We start from the raw sequence: 11,286 nt of genomic DNA on the forward strand, positions 1-11,286 counted from the left end.
TATACATATATATGTATATATATATATATATATATATATATATATATATATATATATATATATATATATATAAAGAAAAGTTTGTTTGGGGTACGAAATGTATATATGATCCATAAGAGAGATCTTTTTAATCCGAGACGTCTTTCGCCATCCTTATCAGGGGCAAACGATGACATTTTGATTTTTTTTTTTTTAATAGGGTAAAGAAATTAAAAATAAGGTGAAAATGAGAATTTACAATTACCATAAAATAAATACGTACAGGGAGGAAGGAAGGGGAGGAGAGAAAAAATCATTGGAGTATATATATATATATATATATATATATATATATATATATATATATATATATATATATAATAGAAATGGTAATTAATAAAAACTGAAGAAAGTGCTCAATACTGTTGTAGAGCAAATATGCGTTTTATTTTTTATTACCGTATCTTTCTGTTAAGCTACATTATTGTTTCAGCTACCCGGCCGTTTTTTTGTGGGGGGGGGGCGTCTGTAGCTTCCTCAGACTTTTACATCCCATAATAACGAACATTTCTGTAAAAGTATGAGGAAGGTACAGACGGCAAAAAAAAAAAAAAAAAACGGCCAAGTAGCTGAAACAATAATGTAACTTAACAGAAAGATACGGTAATAAAAAGTTAAAACGTATATATATATATATATATATATATATATATATATATATATATATATATATATATATATATATATATATATATATATATATATATTTATATATATAATGAATATTATTAAAAGGTGGAAACATACTGGTAAAGTAACATGAATTAGGAATGATATCCCGCAGATAAACATACGGGAAAGACGGGGGAAAAGAAAAGGAAGTTCGTTTGTATACCTAACATAGAAAATATACAGAAGAGAGGGAGTAGAAATCTTTTACATATACATGTATAAGTATACAAATCTAACTGTAGTATCCTTCTACAAATCACCCAGAAATTTCACCGTATTAACGAACCTCTTTTGCCTGCAGAGAGAGGGCTTGTGTTGCGCAATGGAGACAGATCCGAGAGTTTGTAGATGACTACTCGATCGGCTAAGTGCTGACTAAGGCTAGGACCACATCATATCCTTTTTATTGTTTTGATTCTCGAGTATGTATCCGTTGATACGTTATATGCCTCTGTCCCATCGACGAAATGTTGCATCCCTCTGCCTTTTCTAAAAGTATTTTAGTGGTGAATGCTCTGACGAACTGCAATCACTTGTGCCCCCACGACGTGAGCACCCTCGACAAACCCGACAGGCTGCTAAATCCCACCCCACACTGTAGAGATCCCTAGATGTAAAAGATTTTTTTACTCCAATAGTTTCTTCCCCAGAACCGCTAGACTCTGGAATTCCATTCCAGGTCCCTGCTTCTCCAACGGTACTGACGTGCAGAAGTTCAAGTGTAACGTGAACCGACATCTTGCTGCCCAAATCCCTACATAGTACTCCAGTAGTTGTTGACCCTGATAGTAGCCCCCTACACCAAAGTGGCAATTTGCCTTGTTTGGGGTGAAAATTTAATAATAAAAAAAATATATAGCGTGATGTGGGTCTCGGTTGATTAACTGTGTCTATCTAACTGTGTCGGATATATACTTGAGAGTCAAAACAATGATAAGAATATGCTGTTGCCATAGCCCTAATTAGGACTAAATAGCAACAACTTCTTTTTCTTTTTAATTTATTTTTTCCTTTCTTTCCTTTCTCTCTCTCCCTCTCTCTCTCTCTCTCTCTCTCTTTCTCTCTCTCTTTAGTTTTTAAAAATTATTATTTGAATTTTAAGGTTGTTTACAAAAAACGATTAATATTACCTGTATTTTCTCTTATCCTCGACAGTGGAATTTCCACAGGTCCGGCTAGTATTTTAATTTATACAAGAACTAAGACATGTGCATGCAACTATTATGGGGTGTTTTTTTTTTTTTTTCTAAACAAATCACTTCTTGTAAGTAAAAAAGAAGAAGGAAATATTCGAGCTGAAATTGAAAGCAAACCCTAAAGACAGTGATTCAAATACAATAGACCAGGTTGAGACGACATTTCCGAAGAGTTTTTAAGCATCTATACTTAATATAAAGAAGCTGTTATGCTTCACTACAGCGCATGCACATTCGTGAAATAGTTGGAAAAAAAGGTTAAAATCTGATGACCGCTACGTACCAATTTTTTTCAAGTTTAACTCCTTATCAGCCCGTTTTTCCGGATGAAACCCGATTATAAATTGTCCACATGTCTGAATATCCTATATACTAAATTTCAAGTTTGTAGATAAAAAATCATTGAGTATATAGGCTGAGAAGTGTCCTCACACACATATCCTCACTTTTTATAGATAGATAGATAGATAGATAGATAGATAGATAGATAGATGATATCTCATAGATAAAGAGTAAGTAACTAAAGGTTTCATCTTCGTTTGATTCTTCCATGTTCAAAACACGCCTACCCCTCTCCATGTTATCTCTGTCCCGTTCTTCTGCCGAGCCCCTATTGTAGACAGAAAAACGAATAATTAAATCGATTAAAATACTAGAAAACAAAGGAAGTATTTGCATTTGGTGTTTAGATTTGACGGTGTTGTTGGTAGAAGCATTTAATATCTCCTTTGGCCGAGTTATTTAATCGGGATGCAACGATGACGAAGAAAGACTGAAGGCGCCATTTGTTTGGGGATGCAACGTGGAGGTTATAGGGATAGCCGGTGGGGAGGAAAAAAGAACAGGAAACGAGAAGATGAAAGAGAAAAAAAAAAAAAAGAGAAACGCGAAAGGTAATGCTCGATAGGAAAGATTTTAAAAAAGGAAAGGAAGTACAAAGGAAAAAGAAAAAGAAAAAAAGAAAGTATAAAGTGATAAAAGAAAAAGAAAAAAGAAAAGGGAAAAAGAGCGAAAACTGAGAGAGAAAGAAAAAAATCAAGGTAGCGAAGGAAATAAGAAAGAAAGAAAGAAAGAATATTAAAGAGTATTGTTGCCACATCTGAGCAGGAGCAGCAAGAAAGACTTAATCCTGCCTTGAAGGAGTTCAAAATAGACTTCCTACCCTAGTGAGGGATGCCCTTTTCTCTTTCCCTGCAACCTCTTTCTCACAGAAGAGACGTTGCGAACCTATCTCTGCTTTATCGTTATTTCATGGCAAGTGTTCGTCTGAGCTCCAATCTATGGTTCCCCTTCGCCAAACTTTCACGAGAAATACTCGTCTAGCTGAAAACACAATCAATAATTTACCCCCGTATTTATCAGTGTCTAAACCTAAACGTAAATTCCATGAACAATGCCTCTTGCTTAGAACTGCACACTCGTTGAACTGTCTTCCGTTCGCCAGCTATATATATATATATATATATATATATATATATATATATATATATATATATATATACTAGCAGAGGTAGCTGACGTTGCTCGATTGTAAAATGCGCTTAAATTACGATATTTTAATTAAAGCAGATTTTGTATTTATTATTATAGAGTCAATTATTTCATATTATATTTTACCCAATATATAGTCATGATTTAAAAGTAAACAAACAAAAAAATGATTTGAGTGCCATCAGCTCGAATCGAAACCGAAACATAAACTATGTCCACAACTGAAGCAAAGACTGACTCAATATGGCTGAACTGTGAAAAGAATGTGAATTTTATTAAATACAAGCTGGTTTCCATGACAACAGTTTTTTGATAGACAAGATGTAAGCAAGGATGGTTGGACGACCCGCAGTGTGTGTGTGTGTGTGTGTGTGTGTGTGTGTGTGTGTGGAGAGAGAGAGAGAAAGAAAGAGATTCATCACAGAAAGTTCTTAAATAGTATTATACTTTATTGTTGTTGGTTCACATGGAGCTTTCACACAGATCTGATTGAAAACCTGTGGTGTCCCCTGGAAGCTGAGTGACAACAAGTCTCCCCAGACGTTCAGCACTCTCCACCTCCTTCGGTAGCATTTGCACATAAATTTGCGTTATCGCAACAGCTTCTCAACATTGATTTCTCGCTGACAGCGGCCATTGGTCTGTACTGGAATTATTATTATTATTATTATTTGTTTATTTATTTATTTACATAAATATCTTATTTTCTAATTTATGGCTTAGTAAAATATAAAATACACGTTGTCTATATTTGTTACTTGATAAACGATAGTATTTATTTCTCTCCCACATCGAGAAATGTGACACAAGGTTCAGGAATTGGAACTAAAAAGTAAGCGCCCAAGATGATAAGCATATCTGTCGGCATTCCCCGGCAAAAGTGCTTCAGGCGACTAGTAAAAGACTAAACCCTTCCCTGAGATTGAATGCAGAGCCTGTGAAGCTCATAGAACTTAGCAGGAGAATAATTGCACTGCAAAATCAACACGGAATAGATAATTACAGAAATTATCTAATCTCCGTTGATTTTGAGCCCGAGGGTAAAACATCCCATGGAAGTGATATTTTCTATCAGAGAACTATGTATTTAAGAATTCTACTATTCTTTAAAACCCGGAACGGCTACATAGTAAACAGCTGATGATCTCTGTTCTCTATTTATTTCTTATCAAACGTTTAAAATAAACTAATACCCCGGTACACACAGTCGCTATTAGAGCCAAAGAGCGAAAAACTACACGTGGCAAGAGGACAAAACGATAAAAAAGCAATACGTAAGTATCGCCCCTATTGCAAAGGAAACGATGGGGAATCGTAGTGACAAAATAAGGACAAAAAATATATATTAACGAAATAGTGGCAAAGTTATTTTTTCTAGTTTAATTATTCCCCTGATTTATCGTGGTTCCAATACTTTTTCCCTTTTAAAACTTTAACACACACACACACACACACACACACACATATATATATATATATATATATATATATATATATATATATATATATATATATATATATACGGTGTTTTTTAGAGGCAGCGAACTTCCAATTGAGAGCTTCATTTTCTTTGCTTGCAGATATGGAAACTATTGGTTATTTTGAGTTCATCATTATGAGACTGACACCCAAGCAGCGTTTGCAAATTGTGTAAATTTATTTGAAAAATAATTTTGAAACATGTACTGAACAAATCAAGGTTTGGCAATTCATCATGTGGTTTCAGATGGCGATTCGATCAATTTACTGATATCTTCTATAATATAAAGCTGAATGTATGTGTGTGCGTGCGTGCGTGCGTGCGTGTGTGTGTGTGTGTGTGTGTGTGTGTGTGTGTGTGTGGTTACGAATAGGCTCCTATATGGTTGACTATTTTAAAAAAAACTGATTACATATAATGATAGAAGATGTATCGAAACACAGGAATGGGTATGTTTGATATGGCATAACGATGGTTCATTAAAATTGTGGGGTCTGCGTTCGCGCCTGGTCCGCAAAAGATGCACATAAAAACACTTTGATAAGTATGTTTTAACTGAAATAGGGATGGTATAATAAAATTGTGGGGTCTGCGTTCGCGCCTGGCCTCCATAGAATGGAAATAGGCACAAACTTTAATAAAGACTTTTCATATCTATCTGCGTAAGTATACTTTGATAATAATGTTTCAGTTTGAAACAATATGGTATAATAAAATTATGGTGTGTTCGTTCGCGCCTGACCTCCATAGAATGGAAATATGTCACAAAGTTTAACAATTTTTTTTTAATATAGATCCACAGAATATTATGATAAGTGTTTCAGTATGAACAGGTATGGTATAATAAATTATGGGGTTTATCTATTTTATTTTTACTTTCATCATATTTTTCTTTTGTTTTGATGCCCCCAAATTCGAAGCTATCTCTTTACAACCCTTCCTTTTCATAATCTATCATACTTTTATAAATCAAAGTCCATTTTCTGTAGGCTGGTTTTGAACCCAGTAAACGATATATATATATATGTAAATAGTAATATATTATGTAAATATATTTAGAGAGAGAGAGAGAGAGTGAGAGAGATTATATATATATATAGAGAGAGAAAGAGAGACAGAGAGAGTGAGAGAGTGTGAGATAAAGATAGATAGATAGATAGAGAAATTGATAGATATATAGTTAGATAGATATGATGAGATAGGTATGTAGATATATAGATAAAGTTTTGAAATGGATACAGAGATAGGTTTATAGGTCTAGAGATAGATAGATAGATAGATAGATAGATAGATATTTCAATTGTATATAAACGTCGATTTGAAAATAATTGTCCGTTTTTTCTTTGCCAGATTTTCCTTTGTTCTTCATTTTTCATAATCATTCTACCACAATCCAAGAACTGTTTATCTTTTAGTGATTCATTATTACCAGTATGTGCTCCCATACTTTATTCATTATTGGCCAACTCTTTCACCTTCGTTATTTACTCGGCTCGTCACGAGAACGACACAATGTCGACCATTGAGAAAAAAAAAACGATTCCGTTCCTTTAAAATGAGAACTTTGTATTTGTACAAAATTAAAATTTCCGTTTGGCTAAAAGCATTTCTCAAACGTCAAACGAAAATTGAAGTATAGTATCGCAACAGATATTACACCTTGCTCGTAGTAAACAGAAAACAACAAAACAGCAGTCCAAATTATTTCACCGTCTTTTTCATTTATTGTTTTCTTTTCACAAAGGGGTCATCACATATCAAGGCCCCGAGACGACTCGAGGATAAGAATTAATGTGTGCAAGGTAGTCATTGAGACAGTTATGCAGTAAACATTTGTGATGGAGATTTTGTATAGTTAGATTATTTACGAAAAAGGTTCTATAAAAACTTGTTTACGTTTGACTTGAAGACGACAACATTGTAGTCGGTTGGAAAGCAGACCAGCGGAACAGCGTTCCACATGCGGACAGTTCTAGAGAATAGGTTTTGTCCATGGAATCCACGTTCAGGTTTAGGCACCGACAGAGTGTGAGTGGGGGAGGATATTGATAGTGATTTGGTTTTTAGTGAAATATTGGCGAGGGAGAAGTTGTAGCACAGTTGAACACTTGCCATGAACTTTTTTATCTGTATTTTTGTGTACAAATTTATTACATTGAAATTTTATTACATTGAAATCGTATTCCTTTCTCTGTGTCCTTCTGTGTCAGTGTGGTTCTGCTTTTTGTCATCCAATCTGACACGTTTGTTTTCAGTATACACCTTGTCATGTTTTCAGCTAGTCTTTCATGTAATGTGATTTTTTTAATCATTATGCATTCACCTTGTAGTGCACCGGTGTTTAGTTTGCCATTTTTCTTGTGGTTTTCCTTACTGATTTCATTCACTGTTCTTTCTTCGATTTTCGTAACTCTTCTTTCATGTCTTTCAGCCATTCGGCATTTCTATTATGATCCTGTCGTTCTTCCCATATCGTACACTAGTAGGTTTCTGTCAGGTTTGGTCGTTCTGTTTTTGTTTTTCCTCCGTTCACGTTTTGCTAGAATTGGCTTTCATTGTTTTCAAATGTCCTGTTTTGCTTGCACTGGTCAGGTTTGTATCTATATCGTCTTAGTCTTCTTTCTTTTGCTGCTATTTTTTGGTTCAGATCTTTATGTTTCTTGTTTAGCCTCTCCATGCTAGTCATATTTCCAATTTTCCATCTTCTTCATTATTATTATTATTATCATTATTATTATTATTATTATTACTATTACTATTGTACTTATTATTATTATTATTATTATTATTATTATTATTATTATTGTACTTATTATAATTATTATTATTTTATTATTATTATTATTATTTTTATTATTATTATTATTATTATTATTATTATTATTATTATTATTCAAGTCATTATATGTTGCTCACTAACAACAACCTATACAACATAATCAGGTTGCTACACTGGTTCCCGTTACATCACCGGTTAAGCAACGTTGAACCTGGTCAGTACAAAATGGGTGACTATTTGGGATTCCAGATGATGTATGTGCTATCTGCTTATCTCGGCATTGTTTCCAGTCGTCTTGAACTTCTCCTTGCCACTGGACTCAAGCAGTGCCGATTCAGGAGAGGTGTGGATGAGAATTGCGCAACCCTTGCCTCCCAATTACCCGTGCAGCTGCCCCTACAGGGGGCATCATTTGTCTTTCGAAACTAAACAGGGTAATCTATCGAACAACAATCCGAGGTGTTTATGAAGTGTGAGTTACAGCAGGTCTCCACAGATTTCCAGTATTCTCCACTTGTTTGGGGTAACCTTTACAGATGAATTTGCAGCAATCACTTGCCATTGACATCTCCCTGGTAATGAATATTGATATTCACTGGAATTTGGGTGACAATAAATCTCTCAAAGGCCTCAGTCATATTCGTATTGATTTAATAAAGGTCTGGTTAGTGTCTTCTCTCCTTGGTCTTTCCATCCTCCTTTACTCTTCAAGGCTAATTAGTGTTGCATCAGTCGTTTCCAGCACTATATTGTATTTAGGGAGCATAGATAACTTACCATTTTGTTGTCTCAGTTTGCTTGATTCTATGTGTTATTCCCTATTTTTTGGTTTTATTTCTAATGCATTTTCTGTATGACCGGTTAGGATTGCTGTTGCTGTAGTTATTATTACTAGTGGAACCTGTTGAAATTCCACAGCAGCATTTTTCATATGTAATATATTGTTGCTGGACATGCTGTGAGCGTTCTGTTCAGCATATTATTCTAGTTTTTTATTAAAACTGCACCGCCCCCTTACTAAAATAATAATTTTGATATATTTCCTGGGCTGATTATTTGTTACAAACACACCGGTCAATTAACTCACATTTTAGCATTTTCATAATTATTGAATATGTTACTATGTTCGACATTAATTTTTCATAATTTCAACCAACAGTATCGCCCCTCCCTTTACTAAAATATAAAGTTTGATATATTGTATCGGCTGATTATTTTATAAAAAAAACGCAACGATCAATTAACTCACATTTCATCATTTTTAATAATTCTTGGATATGGTACTAATTTTAACAATATTTTTTCATCATTTAACCTCACCATATCGCACACCTTACTAAAATAATAACTGATATATGGTCTAGGCGATTATTTCATTACAAACACACATCAATCAATTCACATTTCATCATTTTTCGTAATTCTTGGATATGTTACTAATTTCGAAAAAAATTTTTTTATAATTTAAACCAACGTTGCCGCCCAACCTTACTAAAATAATAACTTTAATAGATTTGCTGGGCTGATTATTTCATTACAAACATTAATCAATTAACCTCCATTTCATCATATTTCATAATTCTTGTGTATGTTACTAATTTCGACAACCATTTTTCATAATTTCTACCCACATTATCGCCCTTTCCTTAATAAAATCAAAACAGAAACCACAATTAGTTCAGAGGGGTAATTTGCCACATAATCCGTAGAGATATAAATCATTGCACATGAAAAATTTCAGCTAGATCAGACAGCTAGAAGTGGGTCAGAGGCATTACTTATTGAACATCCCTCGTACTAATAATTACGACAATAATTTTCATAACTCTAACCCACTATGTCGCTCCCCCTTACTTAAATAATAACTTTGATATATGGCCTGGGCTGATTATTTCATTACAAACAAATCAATCAATTCTGGGAATTCTCATAGTATATATGTTTCACCTATCTTATCCAATCCCGGGTGACGCCGCATATTCTGCTAATATATATCGTTCACCTATCTCATTCGATCCCAAGCGACGCTGGGTATTTTGCTACTATAAGTTTTCCACCTATCTCATTCAATACTGGGCGACGCTTTCTGATAGTATATATTTGCATATCTCATTCAGTCCTGGGACAGACTTCATATCCGCCACCCCACTGTTGAAAATATACATTAAATAAAGTAATGTTTTAATCGTAAACTGTTTCAGCCATTTCCGGGACTGATTTTATATCCCCAACCCACTGCTAAAAATATGCATGAAATAATGTAATGTCTAATAGTAAACTGTTTGAGCCGTTTCCGGGACCGACTTTATATCCCAAACGCACTGCTAAAAATATACATGAAATAATGTAATGTCTAAATAATAAACTGTTTCAGCCATTTCTGGAACTGACTTATAATCCCCACCCCATTGTTAAAAATATACATTAAATAAAGTAATGTATAAATCGTAAACTTTTCAGCTATTTTCGGGAAAGACTTCTTATCTCCCATCCTACTGTTAAAAATATACATTAAATAAAGTAATGTCCAAAACGTAAATGGTCGCAGTCATTTCCGGAACCGACTTCATATTTCCCACCCCAATGTTAAAAATATGCATTAAATGAAGTAATGTATAATGCGTAAACTGTTTCACCCATTTTCAGGACTGATTTAATATCCCCCACCCACTGCTTAAAATATACTTGAAATAAAGTAATGTTTAAATCATAAACTGTTTTCGAAAGTAATACATAAAAACATTAACACTGTTAGGGATTAGGCAACCATTGCTTCAACATGAATTTCTGAGTGTAGTATCAGTTTCAGCATCCCAGTGACTTAAATCCCCCCTCTTTTGTCTTGGTTAATGGAGGAGAAATCCTTCATTACTAATATAATTTTTATTTTTGTTATTGACCAGAGTGCCCCTTTTGGGGAGCTGGTTTCTCCGTAAATTTTTAACCGATCTCATGTCCAATTCAACCCTTGTGGGGAGGCAAGTAAACAAAAAAAATAATCTGAACGGACAGTTTCCAGGGCATTTTATAACTAATCAGAAGTAAAACTTCCAGGACATTTTGTAATTAAATCAGAAATAACTTTTTCCAGATACTTTTTTAATATCAAAACTTTGTTACATTAAACATAGTACCTATTCACAATGCCTCCCCACGGGACAGATTTAGACACCAGGGTCGTTTTTTTAACGTGGAGAAAAAATTGTCTTAGTCGTAAAAGATTTCTCTTCCACTGAGAGTGAAGAAATTGGCATGTAGCACCTGAAGAACAGATACTACACTTTGATCTTAGCCAAAAGGCCAAGAGAGAGACAAATAATGTTTATTAGGTTTGCCTCAACAGCGACACCATTTTTTTTTTTTATATTTCAATTTTCTTTTTCAAGGATTACAAGGTTATTTCAACCTTCCTTTTTTAGGGATGGATGGAGGCAGCACAGCATGATAACGGACGGAGCGATAAGCGTAATAATACAATGATGATGATGATGATGATGATGATGATGATGATTGTTGTAGTTGTTGTTGTTGTTGGTGGTGGTGGTGGTGGTGGTATTATTATTATGATGATATCTTCCCATCATCCTTTCTTGTTTTTACTTCCGTTTCCAGCTTTCGAGACCGCCATT

General features: G+C 34.1%; 1 pseudogene; it reads right to left on the reverse strand.

The window, feature by feature from the left end:
- Positions 1-10,854: 10,854 nt before the first annotated feature.
- Positions 10,855-10,970, reverse strand: LOC145260041 (U2 spliceosomal RNA; annotated as a pseudogene).
- Between the last annotated feature and the right edge of the window lie 316 nt (positions 10,971-11,286).

This window comes from Euprymna scolopes, chromosome 35 (genome assembly GCF_053919585.1).
Source record: "Euprymna scolopes isolate OS-2025 chromosome 35, ASM5391958v1, whole genome shotgun sequence".
NCBI classification, from domain to species: domain Eukaryota; kingdom Metazoa; phylum Mollusca; class Cephalopoda; order Sepiida; family Sepiolidae; genus Euprymna; species Euprymna scolopes.